Consider the following 20,773-nt stretch of genomic DNA (forward strand, 5'->3'; position numbering starts at 1 on the left):
CACGCGGTATTTTAAAATCATACAAAGCCTCTTGATGGTCATGCAATTGATGTATAAAACACCGTTCCTAAACCGATTGAGCGGGTTTTAATTGCTGACACAAATCATCAGTTGCATTGTATATTTTCCTGCTCCTTCACCATCGTTTCCTCCGCCATCTGTGGCACTGAAAAGACTTGCACTCTAGTCGACTGGGGCCCATTGTGCGGCTGTTTCCTGGTCGCATCTGCCAGTAACCTTCTCAGCGGCCACTCTGAGTGGCTCAAACTTATCCTCTTCTCGAGCGATGACATAACTTTCCCGTGACGTTTACATTGCACATGCCAAAGCAGTATGTCTTACGGTTGTCTATATATGAGAAAAAGTGGTGGGAAAGTGAAAGCTCCCTTTGTCAATTCAGAGTTCTGACTGAATAAAGTCATGCGCCATCCAGGCCTCAACTGGCGCGACAAACAAAGTGCCCTATTTCTTCACTTTTTTCTTTTCTCTTGCTCCCTCCTTCCCTTTCCTTCACTCTTTGACACTCCTCTTTTCACGTCGATACTATCCAGACAGGGTTGCCACATCAGGGGGAAAAAGTAATCCACTCTACGGTTGATACTCAGAATGCACCTGGGGACGTGTCAACGATTCGCTTGGCAAATTAGAACATAATGAAGTTAATTGAGTGAAAGAAGACAGTCCTGTAGCACAGCACTGGAGCCATTATAAGAACCCAGCTACTTGAGTCTTGACAAAAAAGATGTTATTTATGAAGTCTGTATGACTCAGGCTGACTGGACTACAGCACTCTATATAAGCACTCATTTGCATGGATAAGATGAAGCAGTTATCTCACCGGAATTGGTGCCTATGGCTATGATGCTTAAGCTCCTTTCCATCACCATCTGTTCAGTCAAGTCCTCTGGAAATATCTAAGAGATAAGATTCAAATACTGTTATTTGGGAATGAATGTGTTGCAAATGTTTTCCAAATTCCTCAAAAAAATTTAGTTTGTTCTTCAAACTCCCATGAACCTCGGAAGGTCCATCTGAGAAAGATCCAGCCCACTGATCCATGTTAAGAACTTCACTCCTGTTTCTGAAGCAGAGCTGCTTTTCCACGTGTACAGATTTATTTTAAGACCTCTAAACTGGCTTGAATCTGTGTCAAGACGAGATCAAGCTGGACCAATTTAACAGCGTGCTGCAGGTCTGAAATTCATTCAAGCCACTATGGAGGAGGAAGCGCTTGGTGAAATTGTGTGCTGGGAGAATTGGAGATGAATTAAAGGAGCTTGTTGCCAAATGCTTAAATTGACTTGTTTAGAGTGGCAGATGGTTTCGTGGACTGTAGAAAAAAGTGTTTAATAATATTCAAGAGGTAATACCTCACTGCTTTGTGCTTTGGATTTTGGAATGATGCCTGTTTTGCAAACCTTTGAAGCTGCTCATTTGGTAACTCTTGTCATGTTCACATAGGACAACAAACCAGCCCACTCTGTTGCTGTGGCTTGATATTGGACTTATTCGACACACGACCATTGACCGGCAAGGCATGGAATTGTGGCTTGATGGATCAATCCAAGATGTATACCAAAAGTGAAAGGTTTTCTGATCCTAGAATTCATTTCGAAAATCTGACTTTACTGTAGATTGACAACTCACACTGAGAATTGAGCCAATCCGAGCGAAGCGAAGAAAGACATGGCTCGGTGAATCAGAAAGTACTGCGTCATTTGCTGAATTTAAAGTCAATTGCGACCAAACGTTGGAGGCTCCTGAAAAAATAAAGACTGTTTTGTTTTTTTCAGGAGAGCAGAGTAACTGGCATGAAAGCAGTTATTGGCTTTCTGCACTTCACCAGAATTGTTTGGAGATGCCTGTGGATGAAGATGAGAGTGTTGTTTTATCCGGATGACCTGCTTTGACTTTCTGGCTCCCGGCTGGAATCTGTGTTACGGTTGGTGAAATTGGTCACATCTGCCAACACTGTGGCTCTATACAGAACAACAACAACAGAAAAAGCTGTCCTCTCTCTCAGCTTGTCAAGTGGTTGGGTGTGACACTAAAGTGAGCCCACGCAAAGATCAGAGCATTTGTGTCTGAAAGAAAAGGTTTCAGTCTCACAGTCTGTCAGGAGGTGGCGTGTTACTAGTCTTCTGTTCCCACCAGGAACACTGGTAATACAGACAATTTCAAGAAAAAAATGAAAGCGGTTATTTATTATTCAGGTCTCTCTGTGTCTTTAAGTACAGAAGCATGTATTGATTCAGTTTTTGGTGACAGGAAACAAAATGTCACCCCTCCACTGCAGTATATTTTCATACTTCCTATCAAGTGTATGTGGTAAAACCACATGCCTTCTGTGTATCATTCATCCCTTCAATCCAGTTTGAGTCTTTTTTTTTAATGTAGAGAAAAACCCAACACCTGACTCATGCGTTGGATGCATGTTATATAACAAAAATAAAATGTAGTTGTGTATTTATAACCTTCAAGCTTATCATTTTACCCATGAATCGTGATTCTCCTGTAACGTTAAAACATGACTTACTTCTGATCACCACTTTCCACGGTCTGTTTTTCTAATGTCTCTGAGAGTGCCAATTTTCCTCCTGACTCACCCGGGTCTAATTTGCCCTCACTTTCCCCCATTGTGTTCCCCCTCTGTGCCAGCTTATCTGTGTTCCCTCTGTGAGCCAGGATTCACAGCGTTTTTTCTCTGGGTGATCATTTGACCTGCCAACACTCCTGGCGTGAGAAGCAATTCAGGGTATTTTTGGTCACTTTAAAGTCAGAACACAACTAATGTGTGGTCATAATGAGGTGTTATTTAGTCTTAGTGATACTGCCCGGTTACACTCACGTGAACTTAGCTTCATCAAAGTCAAAAAATGGTTTGGGATGAAAATCTGTCTTCTCACTGAAGTCAGGGAGCCTGGCAGAGACCTCCCTCTTCACAGAAACATCATCCAGCTCCTGTGGGGGAAAACCAATGGTGTTCCCAGGTCAACTGAGAGACATGCTCTCTAAAAAGTGTCTCTGGCCTGTAGCCCCCTCTGTGTTGGACGTTACCAAACCACCTCACAAGGGAGGAGGAATGTGCCTCCCTGACCAGATGCCCAAGCCACCTCAACTGACTCTTCATATCTACGCCGTGTCTATATGAAAAATAAGCACAACAAAACAACAAAAAACCCGAACCCATCTCGCAATTCCGATAAATGAACTTACCAGTTGCAGAAGCTTTCCTTTCGGTATTGTGACCGGCTGCAGCAACTTATCAAGTCCTAATGCACAGTTGCAAGTGAGGACTGAGTGACACAAACATTGGAGACGCAAACAATGCCTTGGTGAATGCTGGGTCATACCTTTTTCTCGTCTGCGAATTGGTTCCTGAGTAGAATGCAGGTTCATGGGTTCAGCTTCCAATTCATCTGGGGGTTGGATACATTGCTCTGGTAGTGGTGCCACAGTGCCAATGTGACTCACCTTCTTGGGATTGTACAGCAACATACCCTCAGTCCTCTCCAGCTGCTGCCACCGCCTCGGCCATTGCACCTCTGATCTTGGTCAGGGTGAGGGCAGCTTTCAAGAGGGATCACTTGAGAGCAAATTTTAATACACCACTTCCATCCCACATGGCCGGCATGCCTTGGTACGGGGTCCACTGACACATTCCTAGTCAGTCAGGAAGTGATCTGCAAAACTCCTCGGACACAGTTGAATGAACACAGAACACAGCTGATGTGCCAGCTTTCTTCCTGTGCCAGTAAATCCTCTCCGTCTCTGAACGCTCGCTCTCAACCACAGCTCATGCAAAGTCCACGCTGAGAGGAAAAAAAAGTTAAAACTCTGAGTTGCTTAAAACTGTACTCAAGAATAAAGGCATGTATTTAACGGAAGGATCTGTTTGTTTTGTTTTGCTTACCTTCAAATTATGATTTTTTTTTGGGGGCAACCTACTGTAACTAACAATGGTCGATCTGATTTTTAAAATATTTTCAGCAAAGGGAAGCCTTCTTCCGACAGCAAATCCAATTCACAATGGGAAATAGCATTCCCAGGTGGGCAGCAAAATTGTGTTCTGCTAGTCTCATTGGGAGAAGCACAGTGGGGGAGGAGGGGTGCTCGACAGATGCTACTGTATATTCTCGCTGGCATCAAACATACCCATGAATGTGCCTCACAATTCACCCATGGATTTCCTGTGCTACCTCGACTCTGAGGTAGCTGCCGGTATATTGTAACCCAGATATTTTTAAAGTCCTCGCTCCTTAAAATACTTAAAGCACAGATTGTGGATTTGATGGCTACCAAACTCTTGGTTAAAAAAAAAGTTTCATTTAGATTTTATAATATTTGTTTTCTCTATTTTTAAACAAGTACTATCACATACACTGGCAGATAACTTTAAACATCAATTACAATTATTATATTTATTTATTTATCCATTTTAAATCAGAGCACATGCAGACCATGTTGCCGTCACCCTGTGACACTAACCTTCAAATGACCTTGCTGTTTATATTATAAGTCAATGATTCAAAGGTCCAGCTTCACTTGAAACAAATGAAACACTGCTAAAACTCTCCTTGTACTTACACAACCTTCACACCTGGTACGTAAATATACTTGCGTTAATGACTTAACTCAATCATGTGATTGATTTTTGGACAAAAATAATATGTAAATGAGACTTTAAGATTGTCCCAGTTGTTGAAGCAACAGTGTTTTGTATAGAATTGTCAGGCTCTACCAGCAACTCCTGTTTGGCAGACCCTTCTGCAGGTGACCCACTTCCTGAAAACTGCCTCCCATCCTCTAGACATGTTCATGTGGCGTCTGGATGGATGGACTCTGGGGGTCTATTCTTGCCTGTGTGAGATGTGCAGGCGGGTTCCCTTCACCTGGCTGGTGGAGCAAGTAGGACTACAATCAGTTATTAACACACAACTGCACGTATCTTGAGTAAAAACCCTTGTGTGGAGCGACTGCACGACTACTGGGAGGCAAAAACGTCTCTTTGCGGAAAAAAAATAGTGAGAACACGACTCTTAAGTGGCACACGAGAGATAACTCGTCTTTTCCCAGGGGCTAGAATGACGCAGGTTTGTAGCCTGTAATGTTCTACTTTTAATGTTGTCAACTTTTAAACCTCCTAAACCCCCTAAAACAAACATTTTAAAAATTATGTCACGATGATTTGAACCAGCGATTCATCCTTGCCACAAATCTGGAACATACCGTGACCAAAGCAGAGATCTAATTTTTCCGCTAAAAATGGGGACACACCAGGAAGCCTATCACAGAGGAGGGTCTTCTGCAACCCTTGCAGCAAGAACGTGAAAAATAAATAGCAATTATAAAAGCGCAACATAAACTTAGTTAATGGAACACGACCCCAGAGCTGCAGCATTTACATCTCTGTTGATGTGGAACTAAGTAGCTTATAGTTGCCTTGTAATTGCTCGATAAATACTTTCCACTGCAGTGGTGGGCGAAGGTTCATGGCCATGCTTCTTTGAGGCGTTAAGAGCCACGTCTAAATCAAGTGTGTGGAGTTTCGTAGCAAGTTTGGGAAAATACAAACACACAAATTGGCAAGCAATTTAGAAGCGTTCCTCCACTGTAAGATGCTGTCGCCTCAAGATTATCATCTTGTGCAACGGAGGGTGGAATTAGAAATCTATTGACACGCAGTTGCCAGAAAGGTCAGACTCAGATTCAGCTGAATTTCGATTTTTAAGACGCTAAACCGCTCATCTAACCAAGTATAATGTCTATCATTGTCTTTATATTGTCTGCCGTCATGTTCCACTTGTGGATACCTGCTGTGACATCTATGCATGAGAAAAGTGTCCTTTTGCCGAAGCCATGTTTTTCCCCTTCATTCTCAAGAATATACAGTCGCTCTCTCTTTCTTGCTAATTCATCCATGATGGTCCCACTCTGTTGCAATATTGGTGGAAAGGAGAGTTGGAAGGGGTCAGTGTTAGTGGTGACATTATGAAAGACTGTTTCTGCCATTCTTTGATGTAAAAACTTGTTTCTGTCAAAAGAAAAATGCTATTTGTTTTGTATTCTGTTGGTTTCAGCCAATGGCTAAAGTTATCAGTCCTCACTTCCAGAACAACGTGGTTTGAGTAAGTTCTACAGCGGTCACCAAGGATCCAGGCGGTGGCCCGCAGAGAGCAAGGGAGTAGCACACCAGCCAAGCTCTGCTTGAAGACAAGCTTCGCCAGCTCAACATGCCTGACTCCCTCTGCAGATGGATTACAGACTTCCTGACCAGCCGGAGCCAGCGTGTGCGTCTGACACTCTCAACATCGGGTCTCCTCAAGGCTGTGTTCTCTCTCCATGGCTCTTCTCTCTGTACACCAGCTGCTGCACCTCCAGCCACGAGTCTGTGAAGCTGATCAAGTTTGCGGATGACACCACCATCATCGGGCTCATCTCAGATGGAGATGAGTCGGCTTACAGAAGGGAGGTGGAGTGGCTGGTGTCCTGGTGCAGCCACAACAACCTGGAGCTCAACTCCCAGAAGACAGTGGAGATGGTCATAGACTTGAGGAGAGTAACAGTTTCTCCATCCCCCTCTCATGTTGGCTGGTTTACCTATTCCTATTGTAGACTCCTTCTGCTTCCTAGGAACCACCATCACTGAGGACCTCAAATGGGAGCCAACCATCAGGTCCCTCATCAGGAAGGCCCAGCAGAGAATGTTCTTCCTGAGGCAGCTACGAAAACTACGACTGCCGAAGAAGTTGCTGGTGGAGTTCTATACGGCCATCATCTAGTCCATCCTCACCTCCTCTATCACTGTCTGGTACAACAGCGCCACCTCCAGGGACAAGAGCAGACTGCAGCGCATCATGCGTTCTGCTGAGAAGGTGATCGATTTGATTTTGTGATTCTTTTTTGTTACACCATTGGTAATCATTGTGACTCAGCAATGAGACAAGAGAGGAATATCATTTATCATCCATCATGTATTGTGAAGTGTGTACTACACAGCACCCTTGGAGCAGCACGCGGTTACTAAAAGGTTGGTTCTACATGAACCTGCCCTTGGTTAAGTCACAAGATGGTGCCATTGTTGGCCCTCAATTGCCGATCAATGATTTGGTGTCAGTGACCCTTTAATGAAATTTACATTTCCAAGGAAAGTTCAACTGGGAATATGCGTCTCAATGAACCCTTAAACAACATCATTCCCTCTAGAGTTCCCGAGCATCCTGCCATCAAACAGCAGCATCAACAACGCATTTTGGGTCATTACATTTCGCCCGCCTTCCCCGGAGCAACCCATAACCAGTTCATCCCTACACTTGTCAATGGTGGTGTGGGCTGACGAGGGAGATGAAAGCTCTACATTCCATATTCTTTTTCATACGAGAAAGTCACTTCAATCCACTGATCTTGGCAGTTTAAATTCAGACTGCGGTGCCTTTGCCCTGACCACGGGGGAAATTAATAAATGATTAAAGTCTAGTTGAGTCAAGGGTAGAGAACAGTAAAGCGGGATAATGGTGAATTGTTTAATAATGTTACCTTACTGCCTTCAGGGTCGTGTCACTATCTGCCGGCATGTGTTTGGAGGAGGCATTTGCTAAATGATCCCTGTCTACGGAAAGCCATGAAAAATGTAAGCGCAGTGATGGAATATGCATGTGCTTTTATGGCATATTCACTCGCCAGTCATTTTGTTAGGTCCACCCCGGACCACCATAGGCCTTCAGGGTTTATGGCATGGACCCTACACATTTGTTGGAAGGCACAACATCCATGAAGGGAAGCTCCCATTCTGGTGTGGTGGAACACTTACCAGCTCGACTGAGATCTGGTGATTGTGTAGGGCTTTTGAGGAAAGAGAACTCATTATCATGGGAGGGAAAGCAGCCTGAGGTGACATGGGCTTTGTGACAACTCATTCTCACTCTCATGAGTGACTTTATTCACGCTAAAGGCAGCTCTTTGTGTTGGATGCGGTAAAAATTTTGCCTCATACACCTAACATCCGACTTACGACCTGCTCGACTTAGTCTATCCGTACTTATGACTACAGCCAGCAGATGCTTTTTTTTCTTTTTAAATCAATGTCTGGCAACACGTACGCCATTTACAGCAGCACAGTATCCCAGCATCTCACACAGTCATCTACCACTACAGTAGCACCTACAACCCTCGCGTTGGCTATTTTGAATGGCATTCCACTTACGTCCAGTTGGTTGGTCGGAACCGATCCCGGTTGTAAGTCGGATGTTACGTGTAGTCAATATTTGGTGCCTTGGAAGTGAGAATGTGTTGTTTGTGACGTGGTGCATTATCCTGGACGTAGTCATCGCATGATGCTTACATTGTAAGTCATAGTGGGATGGATATGATCAGTGACAATGTTGTAGTCAAGATCCCACCAACTGAGGCCAAGGCATGATCGAGATGGGAGAGTTTCGAGACCGAGACAAGACCAACACAGAGTCTCAAACCGATCCATAAATGAGTTGCAGTGGGTGCAGTTTTTCTTCCAATGAAACAAGCACACATTGGTAGTCCGACAAGAGCATCTGCAAAGCATCATGGGAACTGTTTAGGTCACCATAACTGAGTTTGTTATTGAGGACCAATGTGCTGCTCTACTCTATGACACATTGGTGGACGGCAGTATTGGCTGGTACAATACTGTCATCACGGAAGACAGAATAGTTTGTTGTCACCATTCCACAGCACCATTCAGTTTGACCATCTACCAACAAGACATTAACTCTCTCTCTCTCTCTCTCTGTCTCTCTCTCTCTCTATATATATATATATATATATATATAGAGAGAGAGAGAGAGAGACAGTCTTCTCAAGAGCGTTTACTTGACTTGCCTCCTCCGGACCTCTGACATCAACAAGACGTTTCGACCACACAAATGCCAATTCCTGGTTATTTACTCTCTTCCCGACCCTTCTCTGGACATGGTTTTGTGGGAAAATCCAAATACTCAGAACTGCCAGTTTGCCACCTACAACCATGCCACATTCAGAGTTGCCCTTTGTCTCTTATTCTGATGCTTAGTTTGAAACCACATCCTCACTTGCTGCACTGTGACTGGCTATTTGGCAGTGTGCTTCCCTCAGAATGCTGTCGTTCCTAAAAAAAATAATAATAATAATTCAGTCACCAATGTGGTTGTAATGGTGGTAATGTGGTTATCTTTTTTAAAACTTCTGTAACCTAAAATACCTAATGATGTGACGTCTCCCGTCCATATGAGTGTTGTCCATATAGTAATTAGATCCGACCGTCTTGCGGCGTTTTGTGACCGTGGCTCCATTTAAGAGTGTCCACTCCTGATCCCCAGAGCTGGGTGTTAATGCAGAATCTGAACAAGACTTCGCTTCATAACCGCAGTTTGTCCTCGGAGAGAGTTTTGATGCAGCGTCCAGTACACTTCACAGCCAGAAAAGCTTTTTATCTGTCACTCTGGCTGCCTCTGAGAATAGGGAGCGTTCTGTGTAAGCTCTCTAAAGCATGAAATACAGGGAAAGTTGGTGTGAAGTACCAGGCACTACAAGCACATTCCGACAGACGGGCAGACACCCGACTGTCATGAAAGAATTGCACCTTCAATAGACAATGTCACTATTTGTGGATGTGAAATGAGATGGGAAATATTAATTTTGCGCAAAAGTGTGAGTCATTTTTGCCTCAACTAGAGGCTAATGATTTATTAACCCCCAGTGACTGTGCTACGGTGCCATCGTCGCAACTGCCAAACACTTTACCAACTAGCTTGACCATCGGAACAAGCTGATGTAGCAGTAGAAATGAGTTAAGAAAGCTTTACATAGGTCACCAAAGTCAACGCTTACCTCTACTTCTTTTGTCTGTACTGCTCACTGGCTTCTCAGTGACACCTGTCCTCTTCACTTTTCCAAGAGACTTTCACTGTTCCAGAATAACTGACGTTTTTATTCTTCACCACCGGAGGTTGGTAATATTGAAGACTGTTTGGCACATGACAAGAATCGTCTTCAAAACTAGCCAAAGTGGGAGGGGTCAATGCAGTGATGAACAGTGTGAGGTGAGTGTTATGGTAGTTCCGTGTGTTTCAGGTGTGACACCAGGGGTTGCCTCCTCTTCCTGAGCCCCCGAGTCACACCTATAAACTTCCTTTACTCATCCTCCACATCCATGAGCCTCGATGCTTCTTCCTGATGCCGTTGCATAATGAAAAACATCGCATTGATGAGAGGTGAAAGAACAGTCAGTGCTCAAAAAGGCAGCAATTGAACAGGGGAGGAACCACAAACATTGGGATACCAAATCTCCTCTAAGATTAGTCATGTGGTCTGGGGTGCGTTCGGAGTGAGTTTGTCCTGGTAATCTGAAAACTGTTGGAGACAAGGGTTAGTGTTCGGATTGTAAAGCGCATTCAATATTTACAATGAAGAAGCTTTGTGTGCGTGTGGTGAGAGTCACTCCTGACTTGAGCTGTGACATGGAACAGAATGTAACCAATGAAGAAGCGAGTGAGACCCAATTGTGTGACATGGCTTGCTTTTTTGGCGAGGCTTGGTGCGGCTTCAAAGTTGGTGCTGGAACACAGATGTATGACATGTACTGCATTGAAAATATCAGGAAACCCCTACAGACATAACAACCAAGGCCAGATTTTATTTGTTTTATTTTTATTTTTATCGTGTGGGGTCCATGACACTTAAAAAATATATGCAGTAAGTGTCTCCTACATTTGACTCAGTGTTGTTTTTCAGTGGTGATTTTCTGGCCTCTTTTGATCAACAGTAAACCTCCAGTCCAAGCTCTCCAGTCACTGTGCAGTAAAGATTACAGCAGATTTGGTCAGAACTCAAACCATGTTGCTTTACCCCACATGCCGCGGTAAAACCGTTCTGTTCAGAATAGTGCTCAAGAAGGCTGCTTGATGTTGTCTAGTTAGTGCTTTTGAATCACGTTTTGACTACACTATGGTCATTAAAAATTCTTTGGGAAGAATGAACTGAGAGGTTGGAGCCCTTTATCGGCATCTGCTGAGCCTTTCTCCCACATGGCAAATGCCACTGCATGATACAGTGGATGTTTGAGTATATACTGCATCTGAGAGGCTCATCTGCACAGAGACTTTGACTCTCTTGTCTATCTCAAGCTCCTTACACGTCACTGAAGGTAGGAACATACAGTATTTACTCACATGCAGCAGCCCCGGTCTTGTATTTCATTTCTACCCCATTTCATTTAGCTCTTTAAATGTGTCTGACTCAAAACTCCTCTATCTCCAAGATCAGCACACAAACATCAGAACCATTGACCGCAGGCCTCTGGCTTGTATAAAGGGAGCAGGAGCTCCATGATACATCTCAATCACACCCACAAGGTTCATCAAGAAACGGAGTCCAAGCTCTTGGTGCTCTGCATTATGCACCATTTAATTAGGGAAGACAAACAGGCTGTGGCCTGAATGAATAACTCATGACAGGGGAGTTCCAAATCATGCAAACACAGAGCAGAGTTGATACGTAAAACTCAGCATCGCAAATTATTTTCATGTGCACTTTAATGAAAGCCGTACACAAAAGAATGACTGGACTCACTTCATGTTGCATATTTTATCAGTTTCACAGACAGACGCAGCTGGAATCGTCAAGTAGAGCCAATTCACAACGTGGCTAATGTTTTGAAAGATCACAGAGCAGGTTGTCAATCTGTGTCTTTCATACGCATGAGACGTGCTTCCAAGTCAGAAGCAAACAAAGCTCTTCTGCAGTGTTCAGATCTTGTGAGGCAGCACTGCTAAATGAGTCTTATTCATTTGCAGGTTGCTAATGCTAATGCTACAACAACTACCGGTGTCCTCTTCTGTTTCTCTATTCAAACCCTAGAACATGAGTCGAGTTCTAACATTTCTTTTCTCTGCTATTACAAAGATGAATCGGGTCTTTTAAAAATACTGAAGCTACGACTGACCTGCTCAGACTAAAATTGATTCCCGATACTTCCCAAATGTTATGACTCGTGAATATTTCAACTGTCACGTATTTTTAAATCAAGAAAACGCATGCGCTTTTTCTATTCTATTGGTCCTCAGGCTGACAACAGCGTACTTGCACAAATAGTGTGTATACTGACTATATGGAGAGAGACTATACAATGTTTGAATCAATAATTTCTCATTGTTCTTTCCCTTACGGAGCCCTGGAAGTGATATGCATGTGTTTATTTTTTTGTTATGTAGCATGTATGACTTTATTTTTTGTATCCCGAGATCATTTTTATCTCGTGATAATTCGTATGTCTATGTCTCCTATGGCTTCGTAACTGTTTGTAAACATTGTCAGTCACTGTCTGCAAGTCTGTGCGCTTTTAACACTCTGCTCAAGTGCCTTCTACTCATAATATTACCATATGTGGCTAAGCTATACGTATTACACATCACTGGAAGTGACATGCATGACTTTAGTTTTTTCGTCCCAAGATAAAAATGATCCCAAAGTATGAATTATCGCGAGATAAAATTTATCACGAGCTAAAAATTATCTCGAGATTCAAATTATCGCGGGATAAAAAAAACCAATAACGTCATGCATGCCAATTCCAATACGTATAGCTTAGCCACATGTGGTATTGTTTTGGGAAGGCACCTGATCAGAGTGTTAAAAGCGCAGAGACTTTGCCGTCTGTAATATTCTGACTAGCAGACAGTGAATGACAACGTTGACAAACAGTTACGAAGCCATGGGAGACATTGTGGTTACAGGTGGATTTATACAAATGCTTTGCCAGAGAGGGAGTTATGCATGCACTAGCATTTACGATTGGATGTTGAGATCAAGATTATCTCGAGATATTAATTCTCACGAGGTATGAATTATCATAACTGTTATCTCGTAAAATAAACACATGCATGTCACTTCCAGGGCTCCGTATTCCCTCAATAGCATTCACAATAAACTACATATTGCGCTTTGTGACTGCAGTGAAATTCCAATCATTTATGAGGTTTTCCTCATCAAACGAAAAGCAACCATTACAAATAAATGTGTTTATTATGGGATAACTTTTTCCACCCACGGTAGACTGACTCCATCTGAGGGATGTGGAGGCGTCTGACTTGAATTCATGGTGCCACTGTTCCGCTCCATGGTTGTCACTGAATATGCAAGACTGTCTGTGTTAAGTGCAGAAATATACACATAATTCAGAAGCCATTGATTTTTTCCGTACAGTAAGAGCTAGTTTTTGTCACTCATAATTGCCTTTGGAGTTTTTTTTTTCTTCTTAAACACTAACAAAATTGATCACCCTTTTACTGCATTGATATAAAACATACTTGAGCCTAGTGAATAAAAATGTTTTTTGCTGTGTTTTTTGCCCTCTCCATGCTGCAGAGATCTCGATGGTGGTTCCTTCAGAATGAATGAACTAAGACGTCCAGTCACTGTGACAGGCGTGCACAGTGCTTCATGTGCTTCATCCATGGTTATCTATCATCTCGAGGTTGCTGTTTGCTCAGTGAGTGTTGCCAGGAGATGTATGGAGGGCTCTGGAGAAAATGCTGCCATTCTTCTAGCTGTGGTTACAGGAAGCGATTAGGAAGCCGGACCTCCTCTTCCAGCTCAGTTTCCTGCGGTGAAAAGGCACATCTGGGCTTTTCATTCATGCTTTATAAATAAGTCAGCTGCTGCCCACGAGACCGGAGCATCAGGGAGGGAAAGGGGCAGAGCTCGGATAAGTGGAATTCCGAGGCTTTTATGAATATCCGTAAAAAGGTGGAGGTTAGATGGGAGATGATGGAGGTTAGTTTTGCTGCCAGGACGGTCATTAGGGAGCACATTAGGGGAACAGTGTCGGCTTGAAAATTCAACAGTGTGGATTCAAATGCACCTGGACTCAACCGTGTGCCCAGGACCTTCGTTCCAGATGGATCAACGCAAATCACGCCCATAGCTACACCCTGACTTCAGGCCCTGGACATCACTATCCAGAAGCCAAACTTGGGTAGTTCATCCTGACCAGGACCCAAACTGAGACCAGTACACAGGACCTAAGCCAGAGAAGAACCTTCAGATGGTCCACTATATCAGGCTTTCATTCTCCATGCGCTCAGAATCCAGAAGTCATTCGCCCTGACCAAGACCCAGACTAAAAGCTTGGTCGTCCATACCAGGATCAAATCCCATCCCAGAGTGGTTCAGTGTGACCACAACTAGCAGCCTGATACAAACATCAGAACCCAGGCCAGAGAATGACATCCACATAACCCATAACTTCTGATCTTGGCTCACAATCTGACCTTCAACCTTGCACCTGGATTCCATAGGGTCTGAGTCACTCCCCCTGACCTAGAGCAGACGTGGTCTCAGACCCAGACCATGAACCAAAGTAAGACCAACACCTTGTTGCCACGTAAAGAAGGGGCTCTACACTGAGTCTCTGACTCCTGATCGCCATTGAAAACCCTTGCATGTCTCTTAATGTTGTTGACATTTCAGGGCAGGACTGAAATTCCTTCGTAAAATGCTTCGTAGACAACCATTTAAAGTTAGCTAAAACTGGTTCGCTCTTTTGTGTTCTTTTGTAACTGGCCACTTTAAGAAAAACCACTCTCATGTAGGGACGTTTCAGTAGTAACGTTGAAATGAATCCATTATATATTAGGACAAGAGCATCAATATAGTCCCTGCATTAATGAGAAAGTCGGAGAAATGTGACTGAGCAAACGGGGTTGAGGTTATCTGTCCTCCCGAACATTTTCACTGTGAATTATTGAAAGGCGTGTTAAAGCCGTATGATCCCTTTGCAGCTCATAGAGAAAGTGTTGGTTAAAGGCTTCATGCTATTCACATGAATAAGACACAAGGACACGACTGTCGTACAGAGGTGGCAGGTGGTGGAAACAAAGTGATTTCCATCAATATAAACACGATCCGACAGCTAAGAAGGTTGACAGACAGACTCAGGTTTAAGAGAACGAGACACACAAGAGAGCTTGAGCTTATAATCTGGCAGAGAATCAGTCTGTTAAAAGCTTCTGCACCCAGCGGGGGGGCGTGGATGGACTGGGCGCAGGTGCGATGGTTCCTGGAACATTAAATAAAATCAATTACAAAACGGAAAGACCCAGTGAAAATCCAGCAAATTTGATGAGCAGGGTGAAATGTCTTTGTCTGAGGTTTTAATGGAAGATTACAATCAGCTTAACTCAGTTTGTTATCTTCAGATCGCAACCCTGACTGACATTATTTTAATAGTGGAGCCACCAACAGTTGCCTGTAAAGCAAGTTTCTCCTGGGAAGAACTGCACTTTCCACCTCCTTGTGCATTCTTTCCAAGCCACACAGTTGCTCACGGTGAGACCTCTCTGCTGGACCAATTTTGCCCCCTGCTGGAGCATCTACCTTGTTCTTTTGTGGCTGCTTTTCTTCAAGCTTTATTTTGATTATTGTATAAAAATAACCAAGCTGCTGAGTTTACCAGGGTTTATTCCCAGGTCTTCAATGTTTCATTCTGAGGCAAATGGATGCAGACCACACATTTTAAAAAAGAGTGGCTCAAATATTCATGCTGGTTCATTTGCTAAGATAAATACAGACTCATCGGTATTGCTTCGCGTATCGAGTGTGGTAATTCAGAATGACCTCAGGTAAATAAACATCTGTTGCTCTACTGTCTGTCTGTCTGCCCATTTCACATCTCCGTCCTTGAGAGGAGCAACATTTTAAGATGTATTTTTTTCCCCACATTTTTTTTTTTTACCAAGACTAAAATGGATATATCACTTAAGCATCTACTATTGTTGAATAGATTAACAGAAAATAAATCAAGAGATGAACAAAATACTGTAAAAATTATACCAATAAATAAGAGGAAAACAAATTTATATGCAAAGTAGTATCTTCCTAAAATCTTTAGGCAAACTGCTCTCAGAAAAAAATACATTACTGAGACAAAATCGATATTTTGGAGCATAAGTAGCGAGTACTAATAAGCTCGTGAGGGTTAATGAACAGTGTCATAATTTTCAGTGCCACTAGATGGCAGTCTGTGCTCTAAAAGCTCGGGGTTTGAACCGTCAGTTCAATGAAGCGCCATATTATTTTTAAACCAAGAGCGCCCCCTACCAAGCTCTGGAAATGAGGAGTCGTTTTCATGGAGCCCTTCAGCCCCAATATGAAGGAAAATGTTTTCTTTTTTTCTTTTTTTATTTTAGAACCGGTGCAAATGGGCTGCAATAAAGTGTGATTCACACAATTTCAATCAATAAAAATGAAAAATGAATGAGAGGGCAAATTAACTCACATTTAAAAACATAAACTGGACTTTTTTTTTCGTAATGATTAAGTAGTCGCTGTATGATATATGAGGTTTGTTTATTCCTTTATTCATAAAAAGATAAACTTCAAAATGCATGAACAAATTTCACTGAAACTAACTTAATAAAACTAACATGATTTAACCAACAAAAACCGGACAATTTGACTTAAGAAAACACCATATAAACTTGATTCAATACAACAAATCATCGTTCATATCATTATATTGTGAAAAAAAGGTGGATTTATGTTGAATGTTTTAAAGATATTCTCTTTTAGTCCTGCAGCGAAACCACATCTTCATGTCTATAATCCTTTGCACTACTGCCATCTGCTGTCTGTTTTTCCCAATTGCACTGTGAATATATAATGAATATATATATATATATATATATAAATAAATAAATAAAAAAAAAAGTATATATACACACACACACACACACACACACACACACACACACACACACACACACACATTTTACCATATTTCATTGTGGTATAAAATCATTTTTAAAAAAGCCCACAATGAAACATTTCTTCACGGTTATTTCCACACTGACCTCACGTGGGCCGGGTCAGTACAGACAGATGGCCCCTGGATTTCATTCTAGCCTTCAATTTGACTCTAATTTCCTATATTTTTATCAGAACATTTTCTCTGCAAGTTAACCCAGCAGAAATTGTAATTAATTCCAGGAAATTAGAGCCACTGAGATTGAGATCGACAATTGCTTTGCGGCCGACTTCTAACACACCACAGCTACGACACAAAACTCCTTCTACACGACCCTTCATTTCAGCCGTAGCTGATCGAGACACTGATAGCATTCTGGCGAGGCGTAATATTGGGTGTTTCATCTTTTTGTCACTTCTCGTTCATATTTCTCAGCTCCATAGGGTATACACGGTGTGAGGAGTCCACAGAGATGGGATTGGTGTGATTTAAACTAACGCTCTATCTATTCTCCACAGGGCCTCCAGGCAGCGATGCTGTTGAAAGAAGGCTTGGTTTGGGTTTATAGGTGGAATAATGGAAACCTGATGCTGCATATTCCTGAAGTGTGGGAGAAGGAGCTCTGGGTCAGTGCAGTCAGAGTGTGAAGGTAACCTCAGGCTTTTGTTTATTTGGATGTTCTATGGCCGGGAGTCCTGCAGTGGTCAGTACTCTGAGATGAGATAATGAATGAAGTCTGAAAGAAAATGAAATATTAAGATCATTTTGATGGATCATACAGTCAATAAAATGTAAAATTTACAACTTACAGTGCTTTTTCAGAAAAGAGTTTATCGCATCGAAGCCATCCCAGACGTCAGGACCAGTTAAAAAAGAATAATAATTAAAAAAAAAAAATCACCCAATCTTGATGTTAACATGGTCCAAGGATACCAGAGAAGTTGTTTTTGAGATTTGAAAAAAAAAAATCATTTGGATAACAGTGTTACGTCTTTGTGTCAGGACGAATTTTGGCAATTAATAAATAAATCATGGCCACAAAATAAGTAAAACATGTGCACAAAATAGTAATTCAAGGGAACAAAGTACTAATTCACGGACACGAAATATTAATTTGAGGGAACAATGTACTAATTAATGGGCATGAAATACTAATTTGTGGGCACAAAATTGTAATTCAAAGGAACAAAGTACTAATTCTTGGACACGAAATATTAATTCAAGGGAACAAAGTACTAGTTAGTGGGCATGAAATACTAATTCAAGGGAACAAAGTACTAATTCATGGGCATGAAATATTAATTTGAGGGAACAAAGTACTAGTTAGTTGGCATGAAATACTAATTCAAGGGAACAAAGTACAAATTCACGGACACGAAATATTAATTTGAGGGAACAAAGTACTAGTTAGTGGGCATGAAATACTAATTCAAGGGAACAATGGACTAATTCATGGACACGAAATATTACTTTGAGGGAACAATGTACTAATTAATGGGCATGAAATACTAATTTGTGGGCAAAAAATTGTAATTCAAAGGAACAAAGTACTAATTCTTGGACACGAAATATTAATTCAAGGGAACAAAGTACTAGTTAGTGGGCATGAAATACTAATTCAAGGGAACAAAGTACTAATTCATGGGCATGAAATATTAATTTGAGGGAACAAAGTACTAGTTAGTGGGCATGAAATACTAATTCAAGGGAACAAAGTACTAATTCATGGGCATGAAATATTAATTTGAGGGAACAAAGTACTAGTTAGTGGGCATGAAATACTAATTCAAGGGAACAATGGACTAATTCATTTGCATGAAATACTAATTTGTCGGCACAAAATAGTAATTCAAGGGAACAAAGTACTAATTCATGGACACGAAATATTAATTTGAGGGAACAAAGTACTAGTTAGTGGGCATGAAATACTAATTCAAGGGAACAATGTACTAATTCATGGGCATGAAATATTAATTTGTGGGCACAAAATACTAATTCAAGGGAACAAAATACAAATTCATGGGCACGAAATACTAATTGTGCGCACAAACTATGCACACCTTCTCTCGCACCGACATTAGTCAGCGTAACACTCCCGTGTAAGGTGAGTCGCATGTTTCGTTCAAATGAATATTATGTTAACCAGACATAATATGCAGTGAGGCATCAGCTCAAACAAAGGTACTAGATCAATTGAATTTTCAGTTGAAAACATATATAAAATATATTTATTAATATATTTATTCTCCGCGCACAACGCTCAATGTGACCCCGCGCAATGCACGATCCGTTTTAGAGTGAAGGCTCTGTTATGTGTCGCGGAGTGGGACCCAAGTGCAGTGATGAGACGCTTAAAAGGAGGCGAGGAGTGGAGCAAGGTACAATATTTAATCATGAACAACAATAAAACCACAACAGGAAGTGCCTGGAGAAACAAAGTGAAGCCTGAATGTCCAAAATTAGAGCGTCATCAAACCGGGAGAAGTCCACAGGAACAAACAAGAGTCCAAACAGAAAGCATCATCTGTAAACACAGAGACAAAAACACAAAGAACAGAAATAGTAAATCACAGAACAAACCAGGAAACACGCGGAAACAGGGGAAGGAACAAAACACTCACTCAGGCACCGGGGTTTCAGAGAGAGTAGTCAAAAATGAGCAAACATGAATGGATAAACAAGGAAGAGAAACGGAAACCCGAGCGATGAGAACAAACAAAGGAGGCAAAAGAAAGGAGATCAAGAACGCACAGAATTTGGAATATAAACAGGAGTACGAGAGAGCGGTGGATCGAGAGAGAGTGTACCATGTGGACGCGACGCAACCATCCGGCAGCACAGACTGGAACCTTCTGATCAGCGGATTGGGATCCAGCTGTGCTGCTGTGAAGCTGTAGGGAGAGAAGGAAAAGGAAGCAACCATATGCTACAACCTCACTGAGACAAATGTACACTGCAATAGTGGGAGTGAAAATGTGGAACTCAACAAATAAAAAACCTGAAAAAGGTTTTCAAGAAAATGGATCTGACACAGAACCCGCTCGATTGTATAAAGATACAAAGTAGCTGAAAGTTAGCGACACACAAAGTACTAAAACAAACAACGACAACGCTGCCCAACACTACCTGATCTGCCAGCCGGAAGTGACGTTTACTGCGGAGCGCAGGCGCAAGCTCTACCCTGGCAATTCTAAAAGACCAAAATGAACTCAAAAGAAATCATTCACTTTTAAACATATTGGCGTGTCCTCGTTGTAGGATGGAACAATCATTACATGACGGGTGAATGCCGACACGAAAACAAGGGACCGTAGGGGAGGGATTTTCCTCCATGACCGTCGCTTTAGACGTATTTCCAATGAGTGAAACTCTCAATAGCGATGGAAGTAGTTACAGAGTGGAGTATTTGTAATATAATGAAAGTAGTCTGTTCGGCGTTTGACGTTTCCTTTATCTAAAGTTGTAACCTGTGTTCCTCTCTGATCGCCAAGAACCTGCGACCCTGGTGCATGTGGGATTTACGGGTGCAACAATGAACACATTCACTCCCAAGCAAGCGTCAGGGGGTTACGTTATTAATCCATTCACCTATCACAATCGCGGTCATTGGTTTGAACCTCCAGGCCTCGGACAGTGCTTGACCGGGTCAGGAGTGGGGTTCGGTTCTCACCATCTTTCAGTGACGATTCTGGCAGGTCGCGTCGCCTTGTGTCCTGAGCAGAAGGTGGAGACAATGGTGGACATATTCAGACGGGACAGCACTGTTCACTCTCTTTCTGTCCTGTTGACTGCTTGAAACCATCAGTGCACAGAGCTGGCCCCATCCTTCATGAACAGCAGGAACATTTGGACGAAGGCCGCTGCAGACACCTGTACCGTACCTCATCCAGTCGACCTCCTCAGTGAGCCTCATGGGCTGTGGCCAATCTTTTCGGTCACAGTTGATGCACAGAGGTGGAAAATCACTCTGGAAATGTTGGATCATTTTTTTTGATAAGTCCAAGTCAGAGTCGAAAC

The sequence above is a fragment of the Synchiropus splendidus genome, chromosome 10 (assembly GCF_027744825.2).
Source record: "Synchiropus splendidus isolate RoL2022-P1 chromosome 10, RoL_Sspl_1.0, whole genome shotgun sequence".
Lineage (NCBI taxonomy): Eukaryota > Metazoa > Chordata > Actinopteri > Syngnathiformes > Callionymidae > Synchiropus > Synchiropus splendidus.